Source organism: Gorilla gorilla, chromosome X (genome assembly GCF_029281585.2).
Source record: "Gorilla gorilla gorilla isolate KB3781 chromosome X, NHGRI_mGorGor1-v2.1_pri, whole genome shotgun sequence".
NCBI classification, from domain to species: Eukaryota; Metazoa; Chordata; class Mammalia; order Primates; family Hominidae; genus Gorilla; species Gorilla gorilla.
In genome coordinates this window covers 95,404,749-95,421,202 of record NC_073247.2, presented here as the reverse complement: position 1 = coordinate 95,421,202, position 16,454 = coordinate 95,404,749, and the positions used below count along the sequence as shown (strand labels likewise).

The following is a 16,454-nucleotide window of genomic DNA, read 5'->3' as shown; positions in this document are numbered from 1 at the left end:
AAAGACATACCTGAGACAGGAAAGAAAAATAGGTTTAATTGGACTTACAGTTCCACATGGCTGGAGAGGCCTCAGAATCGTGGCAGGAGATGAAAGGCACTGACATGGCGGTGGCAAGTGAAAATGAGAAAGAAGCAAAACCAGAAATCCCTGATAAACCCATCAGATCTCATGAGACTTATTCACCACCACAAGAGTAGCATGGGGAAAACTGGCCCCATGATTCAATTACCTCCCTCTGCGTCCCTCCCACAACATGTGGGAATTCTAGGAGATAAAATTCAAGTTGAGATTTGGGTGGGAACACAGCCAAACCATATTATTCCACCCCTGGCCCCTCCAAGCCTCATGTTTTTACATTTCAAAACTAATCATTTCTCCCCAACAGTACTCAAAGTGTTAACTCATTTCAGCCTAAACCCAAAAGTCCATAATCCAAAGTCTCATTTGAGACAAAGCAAGTCTCTTCCGCCTATAAGCCTGTAAATCAAAAGCAAGCTAGTTACTTCCTAGATACAATGGGGGTACAGGTATGGGGTAAATACAAGCATTCCAAAAGGGAGAAATTGGCCAAAACAAAGGGGTTATGGGGTCTATGCAAGTCCAAAATCCAGCAAGGCAGTCAAATTTTAAAGCTCCAAAATGATCTCCTTTGACTACAGTTCCCACATCCAAGTCATGCTGATGCAAGAGGTGGGTTCCCATGGTCTTGGGCAGCTCTGCCCCTGTGTCTTTGTAGGATACAGCCTCCCTCCTGGCTGCTTTCATGGCCTGGCTTTGAGACTCTGCAGCTTTTCCAGGCACACAGCACTAGCTGTCGGAGCATCCACCATTCTGGTGTCTGGAGGACGGTGGCCCTCTTCTCACAAATCCACTAGGCAGTGCCCCAGTAGAGACTCTGTTTGGTGGCTCTGATCCCACATTTCCCTTTCAAACTGCCCTAGCAGAGGTTCTCTATGACAGCCCTGTGCCTGTAGCAAACTTTTGCCTGGGCATCCAGGCGTTTCCATATATCTTCTGAAATCTAGGTGGAGGTTCCCAAACTTCAGTTCTTGACTTCTGTGCACCTGCAGGCTCAACACCACATGGAAGCTGCCAAGGCTAGGGGCATCCACCCTCTGAAGCCACAGCCTGAGCTCTAGGTTGTCCATTTTCAGCCATGGCTGGAGCAGCTGGGATGCAGGGCACCAAGTCTCTAGGCTGCAAATTGCACGGGCACCCTGGGCTTGGCCCACAAAATCACTTTTTTCTCCTGGGCCTCTGGGCTTGTGAGGGGAGGGCTGCCGTGAAGGTCTCTGACATGGCTTGGGGACATTTTCCCACAGTCTTGGGGATTAACTTTAGTCTCCTTGCCACTTATGCAAATTTCTGCAGACAGCTTGAATTTCTCCTCAAAAAAATGGATTTTTCTTTTCTACTGCATCTTCAGGCTGCAAATTTTCTGAACTTTTATGCTCTGTTTCCCTTTTAAGATGGAATGCTTTTAACAGCAACCAAGTCACCTTTAGAATGCTTTGCTGCTTAGAAATTTCTTCCACCAGATACTCTAAATCATCCCTCTCAAGTTCAAAGTTCCACAAATCTCTAGGGCGGGGGCAAAATGCTGCCAGTCTCTTTGCTAAAACATGAGACTCACCTTTGCTCCAGTTCCCAACAAGTTCCTCATGTCCATCTGAGACCACCTCAGCCTGAACCTTATTGTTCATATCACTATCAGCATTTTTGTCAAAGCCATTCAACAAGTCTCTAGGAAGTTCCAAACTCTCCCATATTTTCCTGTCTTCTTCTGAACCCTCCAAACTGTTCCATCCTGTGCCTGTTACCCAGTTCCAAAGTAGCTTCCACATTTTCAGGTATCTTTTCAGCAGTGCCTCACTCCACTGGTACCAATTTACTATATTAGTCTGTTTGCATAATGCTGATGAAGACATACCTGAGACTGGGAAGAAAAAGAGGTTTAATTGGACTTACAGTTCCACATGGCTGGAGAGGCTTCAGAATCATGGTGGGGGGTGAAAGGCACTTCTTACATGGCAGCAGCAAGAGAAAATGAGAAAGAAGCAAAAGCAGAAACCCCTGATAAACCCATCAGACCTCGTGAGATTTATTCACTATCACAAGAATAGCATGGTAATGACCAGCCCCCATGATTCAATTGCCTACACCTGGGTCCCTCCCACAACATGTGGGAATTCTAGGAGATAAAATTCAAGTTGAGATTCAGGTGGGGACACAACCAAACCATATCAGTTAATTTTCTCTTTTTTTCCTTGATCTTCTAGTTGTGATGTTAAGTTGTTAACGAGATATTTCCAACTCCTTGATGTAGGTGCTTAGCACTATAAACTTTTCTCTTAACACCTGTGTCCCAGAGATTCTGCTATACTGTATCTTTGTTTCATTAGTTGCAAAGAACTTTTTTTCATTTTTTCCTTAATTTCATTGTTTACCCAAATGTCATTTGGAAGCAGGTTGTTTACTTTCCGTGTAGTTTTATGGTTTTGGGAGATGTTATTGGTATCTATTTCTATTTTTGTTGCACTGTGCTCTGAGATGGTAGTGTGGTTGGTATTATTTTGGGGGTCGCATTTTTTTAAAGATTGCTTTATGGTTGAACATGATCTTAGAATATGTACTATGTGCAGATGAGAAAAATGTATTTTATTCTGTTGTTGTTACATGGAGTATTGTGTGGATGTCTTTTAGGTCCATTTGGTCAAGTATCAAGTTTAGTTCCTGAATATTTTTGCTAGTTTCCTGCCTTGATGATCTGTCTAATATTGTCAGTGGGGTATTGAAGTCTCCCACTATTATTGTGTGGTTAGTTAAGTCCCTTTGTACATCTCTAAGAACTTGTTTTATTAATCTTGGTGCTCCAGTGTTGGGTGCACATATATTTAGGATAGTTAAGTCGTCTTGTTTAATTGCACCCTTTATGTAATGCCCATTCTTGTCCCTTTTAATCATTGTTAGTTTAAAGTCTGTTTTGTCTAAATTAAGAATAGCAACCTCTGCTCTTTTTTTTTTTTTGTTTTGTTTTAGACTTGCTTGGTAAATCATTCTCCATCTGTAGGGGTGGGTTGCCCCTACACACCCGTGGGTCTTTCTCGTAAGGTGGAACGAGAGACTTAGGAAAGAAAAAGACACAGAGACAAAGTATAGAGAAAGAAATAAGGGGACCCAGGGAACCAGCGTTCAGCATATGGAGGATCCCGCCAGCCTCTGAGTTCCCTTAGTATTTATTGATCATTCGTGGGTGCTTCTCGAAAAGGGGTTTGTGTCAGGGTCACAAGACAATAGTGGGGAGAGGGTCAGCAGACAAACACGTGAACAAAGGTCTTTGCATCATAGACAATGTAAAGGATTAAGTGCTGTGCTTTTAGATATGCATACACATAAACATCTCAATGCTTTACAAAGCAGTATTGCTGCCCGCAGGTCCCACCTCCAGCCCTAAGGCGGTTTTTCCCTATCTCGGTAGATGGAGCATACAATCGGGTTTTATACCGAGACATTCCATTGCCCAGGGACAGGCAGGAGACAGATGCCTTCCTCTTGTCTCAACTGCAAGATGCATGCCTTCCTCTTATACTAATCCTCCTCAGCACAGACCCTTTACGGGTATCGGGCTGGGGGACGGTCAGGTCTTTCCCTTCCCACGAGGCCATATTTCAGACTATCACATGGGGAGAAACCTTGGACAATACCTGGCTTTCCTAGGCAGAGGTCCCTGCGGCCTTCCGCAGTTTTTGTGTCCCTGGGTACTTGAGATTAGGGAGTGGTGATGACTCTTAAGGAGCATGCTGCCTTCAAGCATCTGTTTAACAAAGCACATCTTGCACCGCCCTTAATCCATTTAACTCTGAGTTGACACAGCACATGTTTCAGAGAGCAGGGGGTTGGGGGTAAGGTTATAGATTAACAGAATCTCAAGATAGAGGAATTTTTCTTAGTACAGAACAAAATGGAGTCTCCTATGTCTACTTCTTTCTATACAGACACAGTAACAATCTGATCTCTCTTGCTTTTCCCCACATTTCCCCCTTTTCTTTTTGACAAAACCGCCATCATCATCATGGCCCGTTCTTGATGGTCGCTGTCTCTTCGGAGCTGTTGGGTACACCTGCAGACTAACAACAGACAAAACAGGCACACAAGGATTAATATGAGATTTATAATCGTAGTACTTCCGATGGTCTTAACCCAAGTGACAGGGTTAAGATTTGGGAGGCCATCAGCAACTCCTGCAATTGCCTCAGTTCCTGGCACCAGATTTAAATGGGCTTTTGATGCTTCGAAAATTTGTTCTTTTAATTTGGAAATGTCTAAAGTGAGATTATCTTCTCTTCCCTGTAGATGGCGTCTAACCATGTCCCAGTGATGCTCAGACTCATTATAAATTTGGGGTGTAATACAAAAGTCTGACGTATTCCAGTCACACTGTAACTGGAAACGATGTTCTAAGTTCATGAGTCTGTCTCCCATCCAAATGACAGTTTGTCTAAGATCATTAATTTGATTTGCCAATTTTTGATCAATACTAGATTGCGAATTCCACAATCTTGTAGAATTTTTTTGCCAATCATTAACAAAGTTTACCGACTGAACAGAAGAGTGCAATGCAACTCCTGCTACAGCAGCCGTAGCTGTGACTGCAATTAATCCCATAATCACTGCAATTAAAGTAAAAATGAATCTTTTGGATCTATTTAAAACACCTTTTAATACTTCAGTCAAAATATGGACGGATGGCAAGGCCTCCCATGGTCGGTCCATGGACACAGGGATCCACACGCCCTCTCTTGCTCTCACCAGCAGAATACGGTGTTGCCAATTAAAAGTTGAATCAATGCAAGTAAACAATCTACAATTTTCACAGGTTATAGTCTGGGAGTCTGGTTTAATAACTATATTTCCTACAACTAGCATATAAGGGGGCTTTACACAACTTCGTAAAGGAACTGTTAGACTGGAATTTAGGTCGATAGTATAAAATGGCTTACGATCTCTTGTTTCTAAAGTTTGATTTCCAGACCAAATTCTAATGTGGTGTGAGGCCACAGTAAGCCTCCATAATTCTAGATGTTCAGGACCAGAAACAGGACTTATTATTTTTGGTCTTGGGGTAGAGATTCCTTTTTCTCCCCATTCCCAAGGGTAGAAGGACTGCAATTTTTTATACTTATGTTTGTCTAAACTTTCTGTTAAGTCACTATCAACAGCTGGACTCACTTGTGTACTTGGACACGACTGAGTTTGTCCTGAGCAATTGTGGTAGAATTGACCTCGAGGTGCCCAATCTATAATAGTTCCGAATTCATTGTTTTGTAATATCACCGCACTATTGGCCACACATTCTTCCCAAACTAAAACTTCTGTATTTTTTGATTATTTGGGAATTTCCTTGGGGCAAGGTTTCCCTTTAGGTCTAAATTTTGATGATCTTTGATAAGAAAAGTCTTGTAAATAATTTACCCGTGGCCTGAGTGACATCCCGCTTACCATGTGATAAGTGAATCTACTGATGGGACTGACAGTAGGTACTTCTACCAACCAATTTTGGACTGCAGGCATTAAACATCCTGGTGCTCTCCCTAGGCAAATAGGAGGATAACGATATCCAATGGAAATATTTATCATCATCCCTTCTTCCTCAGGTTTGGCAGGGCAGCGATCATCTGTGGGGCCAGGTACCCATACACTATCATTAACATATACTTCTATAGGATTATCCATCCATGTGACTGCCCGAATTAAGGGCGGGAAAGGCACATAGGCCCAGTAGGTATAATTAGCTGCAGCTGCTCCTGCAGGCATAGGGAGACTTACCACCGTTGATACAATCATCAAGGCTGCAAGCAGCATACTCTCTGGGGTTTGTGTCACCTTTGTGTTCTCTAGATATTTTGCAGCTAACTGCGTCAGCTTCTTTAGTTGTGCCCAAGTCGGCGGCTCTGCCTTCTTGGTGGATGGCAACTTCATCTGTTCTTCTGACGTTACCATTTTGTTCATCTTGTGAGTCAACGGTGCTCGATTGCGGTGTCTCCGTCTCCGCGGAGGTGCTTTTCTTTGCATCTCCGATGGGTTCATTGTAGAACTTCAAATGTCTAGTGGGTATCCAAACAGGAAGCTGATTTTCTCCTGGTGAAACACAAGCAAAACCTCTCCCCCACGTTATCACCTTCCCTATTTCCCATGTCTTATTTTTATTATCTTTCCACCAAATTAGTTTTCCTTCATGTGGGCTGTTCTTTTTACCAGTAAGATGTTGTTCTGCAGAAGTAGTAGTCTGATTTCTATAAATGTTTAAAAAATTTAAAGTATAGAGTGCTAGATTAAGTTGCATCTGAGGAGTGGTACACTCCTTACTGTCTCCCCCTTCTTTTTGTTTAGCTAATTGAGTTTTGAGTGTTCTATTAGTTCTTTCAACTATGGCCTGTCCTTGGGAATTATAAGGAATTCCTGTTGTGTGTGAAATTTTCCACTGACTTAAGAACTTTTGGAAAGCTTTACTACAATACCCTGGTCCATTGTCAGTTTTGATTTTTTCTGGAACTCCCATTACAGCAAAACAAGACAATAAATGTTTTTTAACATGGGAAGTACTTTTTCCTGTTTGGCAAGTTGCCCATATGAAATGTGAATAAGTATCAACTGTTACATGAACATATGATAATCTTCCAAATGAAGGTACATGCGTGACATCCATTTGCCATAATGCATTAGGACACAAACCTCTGGGATTAACTCCTGCCTCTTGAGTGGGCAGGTGTAAGACTTGACACTGGGTGCAATGTTGTACAATATCTTTTGCCTGTTTCCATGTGACATCAAATTTGTTTTTTAATCCTGCTGCATTTACATGAGTCAAAGCATGAAGTTCTTTTGCTTTTATGAATGCAGGTGATACCAGTAAGTCAGCTTGTTCATTTGCTTTAGTCAAAGGCCCTGGTAAATTAGTGTGTGCTCGAGTATGAGTAATATAAAATGGGAAATTTCTTTTTCTTACAGTTTGTTGTAATAAATTGAATAGCTGGTTTAACTGATCATCCATGCTATATTTAATTAGAGCTGTCTCAACATCCCTTGTAGCCTGTACTACATATGCAGAATCTGATATAATATTGATAGGTTGGTCAAAATCTTGTAACACTGTAATGACTGCAACCAACTCTGCTCTTTGAGCCGATTGATATGGAGTTTTGATTACTCGTTCTTTCGGCCCTGTATAAGCCGCTTTTCCATTGCTGGAACCATCAGTAAATACTGTTAGAGCATTTTCTAAAGGTTCACGTCTGGTAATTTTAGGTAGAATCCAAGTAGTCAATTTTAAGAACTGGAAGATTTTTGTTTTTGGGTAATGATTATCAATAATTCCCACAAAATTAGCAAGACCAATCTGCCATGCACCAGAATTGATAAAGGCTTGTCTAACTTGTTCCTTGGTTAAAGGGACAACTATTTTGTCTGGGTCATTTCCACATAATTTTATTAGTCGTAATCTTGTCTGACCGATTAATGTAGCCATTTGATCCAAGTACAATGTAAAAGTCTTAACTGTACTGTGAGGAAGGAATGACCACTCCACAAGATCAGTATTTTGAATAATGATGCCTGTTGGAGAATGTGCAGTGGCAAAAATCAAAAGTTGGAGTGGGGCTAAGGGATCTATTCTATTTATTTGCGCTGACTGAATTTTTTCTTCCACTAATTTAATTTCTTTTGTTGCCTCTGGGGTTAACATTCTTTTACTATTTAAGTCTGAGTCTCCTCTTAAGATAGAGAACAAATTTGACATAGCATAAGTAGGAATGCCTAGAGTTGGCCGAATCCAATTAATATCTCCCAGCAATTTTTGAAAATCATTTAGTGTTTTTAATGTGTCTTTTCTTATTTCTATTTTTTTGTGGCTTAATTTTTCTATTTTCTATCTGCATCCCTAAATAATGAAAAGGAGTAGAGGTTTGGATCTTATCAGATGCTATTGCCAGTCCTGCGTTGGCAACCTCTGCTTGCAGAAATGTATAACAGTCAATTAATTTATCTTTCATTTCTGCAGCACATAAAATATCATCAATATAATGAATAATATAACAGTCTGAAAACTTGTCTCTAACTGGTTGAAGAGCTCGACCTACAAAATTTTGACAAATAGTTGGACTATTAAGCATTCCCTGAGGTAGCACTTTCCACTGAAACCTGGTGGCTGGTTCTTTATTATTTATGGCTGGTATAGTAAAGGCAAATTTTTTGCAATCCTGCTCCACCAGAGGGATGGTAAAAAAGCAATCCTTTAGATCGATTATAATTAAAGGCCAATCTTTTGGGATCATGGCCGGAGAGGGCAACCCAGGTTGGAGAGGACCCATGGGTTGAATTACGGCATTTACGGCCCTTAAGTCAGTTAACATACGCCATTTGCCTGATTTCTTCTGAATTACAAACACAGGAGAATTCCAAGGAGAGAATGAAGGCTCAATATGACCCCTTTCTAACTGTTCATTTGCTAATAAATGTAAAGCCTCCAGTTTTTGTTTTGGTAGCGGCCACTGATTTACCCACACTGGTTTTTCTGTTTTCCAAGTTAATGGTATGGATTTAGGAGGCTCTACAGTGGCCGCCCCTAAAAAGGATACCCTATTCCTTCTCTTTCTTGATTTATTTTAGCCTCAACTGGAACTTTAATGCCGTCTTCATTTTTTCCTAGTCCCTTTCCTGGTATATATCCCATCTTGGACATGATTTTTTGACTCGTGGGGCTATATAATGGAGCGGGCATGGTGATTTCCGCACCCCATTGTTGTAATAAATCTCGACCCCACAGATTAAGAGGAATTGAAGTAATCATTGGCTGAACAGTACTTTCTTGATTATCTGGCCCTAAGCAATGTAAAATCTCAGTACTTTGATACACTTCTGAGGCTGTGCCTATGCCGACAAGTCCTGTAACAGCCTTTTGTTTAGGCCAATTTTTTGGCCACTGATTTAAAGCAATGATAGAGACATCTGCTCCAGTGTCTACCAACCCTTCAAACTGTTTTCCTTGAATAATGGCCTTACACACAGGTCTGTTCTCTGAGACCTGACTTGCCCAATATGCAGCTTTTTCTGTCGGATCAGTGCTTCCAAACCCTCCTATTCTTTTTATTTCACTATTTCCACCCTTAATATATGGCAGGAGTAATAACTGAGCAATCCTGTCTCCTGGACTGGCACTCCAAGGAATTGAAGAGCTGATAACCAGTTGAATTTCACCTTTATAGTCTGAATCAACCACACCAGTATGAATTTGAACTCCTTTTAGATTTAGACTTGATCTTCCCAAGATTAGTCCTACAGTCCCCTCAGGCAGGGGGCCATATACCCCTGTGGGGATTTTTTGTGGGGGCTCCCCTGGAAGCAGAGAGACTGCTTGTATAGTACATAAATCTACTGCTGCACTGCCACTTGTGGTGGGGGACAATTGTTGTATTGCGGTAACTGGCTTATTCCCTGAAACACTTGGGACTGTGGGGGTTGTTGTCCCTGAAAACCCTGAGGAACAAATGGCTGAATTGGGAATGCCCCAGTTTGTTGTGGGGCCTGAGGCTGGCCCCTTTGCTCGTTTGCCGACAATGGTTGCCCATTTTTGTTAAATTTAGAATGACATTGACTAGCCCAATGTTTTCCTTTTTTACATCTTGGACATAAGTCAGGTGGCTCTCTACCTGTTGTAGTTGCTTGAATAGTTATATTCTGTTTATTTAAGACTGGGCAATTCTTTTTTAAGTGACCAATTTGGCCACAATTATAACATTTTCCTCCAAATGTTCTAACTTGTCCTCCTAAAACAACTCCTGTTATTGCTTGAGCCATAAGCATAGCTTTATGCATAGCTCCTCCGATTCCATCACAGGCTTTTACATATTCTGAGATTACATCTGATCCTGCAGGAACCTTTCCTTTTAATGGCTTAATGGCTGATTGACACTCAGGATTGGCGTTTTCATATGCCATCAACTCCACTATGACCTTACGGGCTTTTTCATCGGCAATTGACTTTTGAGCAACATCTTGGAGCCTTGCCACAAAATCAGGGTAGGGCTCTTTTGAACCTTGTCTTACTGTATTAAATGAGGGGCAGGCACTTCCTGGGTCTTGGATTTTTTCCCAGGCTCTAAGGCAGATAGCTCTAACTTGCTCAATGGCCTCATTTTGCATTAATGCTTGTTGACTAATAGTACTCCAATTTTGACCTGTTCCTAATAGTTGATCTGCATCTATGTTAACTGGAGGATTGGCAGCCCTATTTCTTCAGACCTGTTCTTGTACCCCATCAATCCACCAAGTCTTAAATTGTAAAAATTGAGAGGGTGAGAGAGACGATTTTGCCAGAATCTCCCAATCATAAGGAATGAGTCTATGTCCATGGGCAATGGAATCTAATAATGTCCTCATATAAGGGGAGTTGGGTCCATACTGTTTTACTCCCTCTTTCATATCTTTTAGCATTTTTATCGAAAAAGACTTGTATCTGGCCTCAACTGTGAGAGGCTCTCCCTCTTGGGCTCCTTCTCCAGGTGACATCGGTTCTAACGTTACTGGGAATTGCCATGCCTCAGTATCTCCTTCCTTTCTTGCTTTATCAATAATTTCATGTAATTCACTACCCTGTCTACTAGGTGGTGCCATAGGATTAAGTCTCCTAGTGGGCGGCTGAGGGTACGGCGCCCTGCCCTGTGGTGCTGGGGGCATTCCTGGATATCCACACTGACTTTCTGGGGGTGGCCAATACTGAAGTTCAGCCGGTGGCCAGTATTGATAAGCTACTGGCGGTTGGGTCTTATTTTCTTTAACCTGCGTTTGAGGTTGTAATGTTACAGGCACCTGACCTGCTGGAAGAGGACTTGGCCCTCGTGGTTTAGACTCTGATGGCCCCACTAATTCTGGACCTTTTCCTCCTAATTTTAACGTTTCAGGATATATCACCTCCTGTAATTGATTATAGTCAACATTTTGCATTGACTGAGCCATTACCGGCTCTGCTACATATTCACAATGTAAACTTCCCATTTCTTTCTGGGATTTTTTCCTTGTCTTTTCATTACAATCTATTAAACAGCTTCCAGGGGCATCAGAAACTGAAACGCTATCTTCTTCTGTTTGAAATGGTTCTAAAGCTGCTTTAATAATGGCCCAATCATTCCATACTGTAAGTGGAATGATATTACCCTTCCTACCTGCTTGTTTTAGTTCCTTGCCAATTCTTTTCCAATCTTTTAAATCTAAAGTTCCTTGTTCTGGAAACCATGGGCAAAATTGTTCTATTATTTGAAATAGCTTGATTAGATTTTTTGTAGATACTCTAACTCCCCCTCTTTTTAAAAGAATTTTAATAAAGCTGAGATAAGAGGCATATTTACTTTTAATTTTACTTTTAGTTTGCCCCATTATCACCCTAGCTTCTTCCGAGCGCACAAGCTTACCGTACGGCTGACTGTAGATGTACTCGGGATCTCTCGTCGACTTGTCCTCAATGACCACGCTCGAGCGTACCTTCACCCTAGAGAAAAGCCTCCACGTTGGGCACCAGATGTAGGGGTGGGTTGCCCCTACACACCTGTGGGTCTTTCTCGTAAGGTGGAACGAGAGACTTAGGAAAGAAAAAGACACAGAGACAAAGTATAGAGAAAGAAATAAGGGGACCCGGGGAACCAGTGTTCAGCATATGGAGGATCCCGCCAGCCTCTGAGTTCCCTTAGTATTTATTTATCATTCGTGGGTGCTTCTCGAAAAGGGGGTTGTGTCAGGGTCACAAGACAATAGTGGGGAGAGGGTCAGCAGACAAACACGTGAACAAAGGTCTTTGCATCATAGACAATGTAAAGGATTAAGTGCTGTGCTTTTAGATATGCATACACATAAACATCTCAATGCTTTACAAAGCAGTATTGCTGCCCGCAGGTCCCACCTCCAGCCCTAAGGCGGTTTTTCCCTATCTCGGTAGATGGAGCATACAATCGGGTTTTATACCGAGACATTCCATTGCCCAGGGACAGGCAGGAGACAGATGCCTTCCTCTTGTCTCAACTGCAAGATGCATGCCTTCCTCTTATACTAATCCTCCTCAGCACAGACCCTTTACGGGTATCGGGCTGGGGGACGGTCAGGTCTTTCCCTTCCCACGAGGCCATATTTCAGACTATCACATGGGGAGAAACCTTGGACAATACCTGGCTTTCCTAGGCAGAGGTCCCTGCGGCCTTCCGCAGTTTTTGTGTCCCTGGGTACTTGAGATTAGGGAGTGGTGATGACTCTTAAGGAGCATGCTGCCTTCAAGCATCTGTTTAACAAAGCACATCTTGCACCGCCCTTAATCCATTTAACTCTGAGTTGACACAGCACATGTTTCAGAGAGCAGGGGGTTGGGGGTAAGGTTATAGATTAACAGAATCTCAAGACAGAGGAATTTTTCTTAGTACAGAACAAAATGGAGTCTCCTATGTCTACTTCTTTCTATACAGACACAGTAACAATCTGATCTCTCTTGCTTTTCCCCACATCCATCCCTTCACTTTGAGCCTATGGATGCAATTTCATGTGAGATTGGTCCCTGAAAGACAGCATACAATCGTGTCTTGCTTTTTTTTCCAACTTGCCACTCACCATCTTTTAAGTGGGCCATTGAGCCCATTTACATACATGGTTAATATTGATATGTGACAATTTGATCCTGCCATCATGTTATTAGCTGGTTGTTATGTAGACTTGATTGTATAGTTGCTTTATAGTGTCAGTGGGCTATGTACTTAAATGTGTTTTTGTAGTGGCTGGTAGCAGTATTTCATTTCCATGTTTAGCTCTCCCTTTAGGGCCTCTTATAAAGCAGGACTGGTGGCAATGAATGCTCTTAGCATTTGCTTGTCTGTAAAGAATTTTATTTCTTCTCTTATGAAGCTTCCTTTGGCTGGATATGAAATTCATGATTGGATTTGTTTTCCTTAAGGATGCTGAGTTTAAGCCCCCCATCTCTTCTTCTGGCTTTTAGGATTTCTACTGAAAGTTCTGCTGTCAGCCTGATAGGGTTGCCTTTGTATTGATGTCCCTTCTCTCTAGCTGTCTTTGAGATTTTTTCTTTTATGTTGACTTAGAGAATTTGATGGCAATGTGTCTTGGGGATTGTCCTCTTTTGTAGTGTCTCTCAGCAGTTCTCTGAATTTTCTATATTTGCATCTCAACCTCTCTAGTGAAGCCGAGCAAATTTTTTTATAATATCCTCAAATATATTTCCCAATTTGCTTGTTCTCTCTCCATCTCTTTCAGGAATGCCAGTGATTTGTACCTTTGGTCCGTTTACATAATAACATATTTCTCAGAAGTTTTGTTCATTTTTTAATTTTTGTAAGTTTTCTCTCACTTTGTTGAGTTGAGGGAGTGATCTCCATGCTCTGAGATTATTTCCTGAGATTGGTCATTTCTATTATTAATGCTTCTAATCATATTCTAAATTTCCTGCAGTGTTTTTTTTTTATTTTCAGAAATTCATTTTGGTTCTTTCTTAAAAAGGCTATATAATCTTTCAACTCTTGGACAAATTTACCATATTCCTTGGATTTAGTTTCAACCTTCTCCTGTATGTCTATGAAATTTCTTTTCATCCAGATCCTGAATTCTAGGTCTGTCACCCCAGGAATTTCATACTGGTAAGGTCCATTGCTGAGGAGCTAGTGTGGTCATTTGGAGGTGAGAAGACACTCTGGCTTTCAGTTACCAGAGTTCTTGTACTGGTTCTTTCACATCTGTGTTGGCTGACGTTAAATTTTTGAAGTTGCTGTCTTTTGGATAGAGGTTTCTGTTATTATATTAATATTATTTTATGTCCTTGAGGGTTTAACTTTTGTAAAAGTTGGGTTTAGTTGATTGGCTTCATTTATGGATGATTTCAGGGAGCCAAGACTCAGCTCAGCACTCCTAGTGTATGTGCTCTAACCTTGGAAGTCTGGGACCAGGCTTGCAGCTTCGTTCTCTGAAACCTCAGGTTTAAGCCAACAAACGTTAGAGCATCCTAAAGGATTATGGTAAGGATTCACAGAATGGCTCCACCACAGCCATTCCCATACAAATTCTCTGTAATTCTTTCTCTGCCAACTCTCTAGGAAGATCTCTTTGCCAGTTCAGACATCTGTGGGGGCCATAGGGTCTCCACAGCTAGGATTCTGGAGGCCTATGGTGAGAATGGCCACTCCAGGCCTATATAACTCACTACTTCCCTAGAAGTTTCTCAGTGCCAGGAAAAAGTCCTGGTGTCTGTCAATTATGTGCAGCCTTCCCACTTGCTAGCTCTTTCAACCTAGGCTCTGCATCCACCCTGCATCCACTCTCAATGCCTTGTTTCCAAAGATCTGTTTGGATTATGCTGGTCTACTTGATGTTCTGATGACTTTCACTGGGAGAAGCTCTTCCTGGCTGCATCTAGTTGGCCATCTTAGCCCTCTGTGATTGCAGTTGTGAAAAAAGTTCTACTGTGTGTAAAATGCTATGAAATAGCATCACATGTGATACAGAAATATTTAGGGACTAGATGTAGCCAGGTGGCACAGCTCCCATCAAGGAATTGAAATGACTGTCATGCTCCTAAAAGATCTTCACAGGGAGGGCACTAAGAGTGGACCAAGGGAAGAAAAAACAGCTGGGCTAAATGGGGAGAAAGCTGAGAACCTACAAGTGGTTACAGTGCATCCAGACTCATTCCTGGCACCCAAAGACTGGTGAAATGTTTGAGGTGAACTGGCAAGGAGCAAGCCACTCTCACTATGATCCTGTGGAAGCTCAGCAGGAGGAGACAACTCCACCACCATGGACAATCAAGTTGGGAGGGAGAGCTGCTTGGATAAGTGATAGGAGCAGCAAGCTAGCTGATGTAGAGCCCAGAAGGTTTGGTGCAGGAAAGTCTGTAATAGAGCATGGCTAGGGATGGTTATACCCCTAGGCTCATCTTGCTCCCCTAGGAGACTTTAGCCATAGGGAAACTGTCAGTCCTAAATTCTGCAAGGCACTGTTACCCATCAGACTGAACCAATTTGACTTGAGCACCCCTTGGTCTGCTGGCCTCTCCCAGAGCCACAGCATGGCCATTCCTACTTGCAGGGCAGCCTCAGGTGCCCTAGGGGTCCACACCATGGCTTCTGCACTGGTGGACCATTCCTGAATGGTAAACAGCTCCAGCAGGGCAACCTCTATGGCTACTAACCAGTCCACGTGCTTTCCTGACATACCGCAGCTTCTGCCTTGCCCATGGCAACTCCCCATATAGCTTTGCTGGTGCATAATTGCATAGGCAGTGTTTGCCATCCATGCCCTGCCAGTGTGCAGGAGTACAGATAGAACTTTGGTGGGCATAGAGCCAACCAGCCCCACCCCACCAGTCCCTGACCCTGGCACTAACAGCAAATCCTCCCCACCCCTGAACAACCACTCCTGCTTATAGGGCACAAATAAGCCCCTTAGACCTGCACCTGCCAACATCCTGCCCCCAGGCCAACACCACTTCCAGCACAACCATGCACTCAGTCCAAAGCAGGAAACTCCCACCCCACCCAGCTGCATTGCCTCTCCCACTGTGGTGAACACTCACAGGAAGGCAGGCACCCCAGCACCCACTAGCTCTCTGAGGCATCTGCCAATACTGCTGCTTCCAGCATGTGTAAATGAGAACAGAATCCACTGTCACTGCACTACAAAACACTTTGGTTAATACCACCTATCAACATGCAGTTACCAGCAGTCCAGGATGACCTCAGCCAGCCCAGAGCAGTAGATTTCTAACCTCAAGGATCAAGGGAACAAAATCAGGGTCCAGTAAAAATAATCAAGAGTTAGAACACATAGTCCAGGGGTTAAAAAATCCCACCCAAAGTTCAGCAACCTCAAATATGAAAGGAAGATAAGCACACAAAGATGTGAAAGAATCAGTGCAACAATGCTAACAACCCCAAAAGTCAGAGTGTCTTAATTCTTCCAAATGACTGCATCATCTCTCCAGCAAGGGTTCTGAACCAGGCTGAGATAGCTGAAATGACAGAAATAGAATTCAGAATATAGATAGGAACAAAGATCATTGTGCTATGGGAGTACATTGAAACCCAATCCAAGGAAGCTAAAAATTATGATAAAACAATGCAGGAGCTGACAGACAAAATAGCCAGTATAGAAAAGGAAATAACCTCCCTAATAGAACCAAAAAAAACTGTAAGAATACCACAATACAATCACAAGAATCAATGTCAATAGCAGAATAGACCAAGCAGAGGAAAGAATCTCAGAGTTTGAAGACTGTCTTTCTGAAATAAGGCAGACGAGAATAGAGAAAAAGACAATAAAAAGGAATGAACAAAACCTCCAAGAAATATGGGATTATACAAAGAAATCAAATCTATGACTTACTGGTGTCCCTGAAATCAAAAGGGAGAATGGAA

The 16,454-nt window shown here is 42.3% G+C and overlaps 1 pseudogene; it reads right to left on the bottom strand.

The window, feature by feature from the left end:
* Positions 1–3,108: 3,108 nt before the first annotated feature.
* Positions 3,109–11,688, bottom strand: LOC129529906 (endogenous retrovirus group K member 6 Env polyprotein-like; annotated as a pseudogene).
* Positions 11,689–16,454: the final 4,766 nt, after the last annotated feature.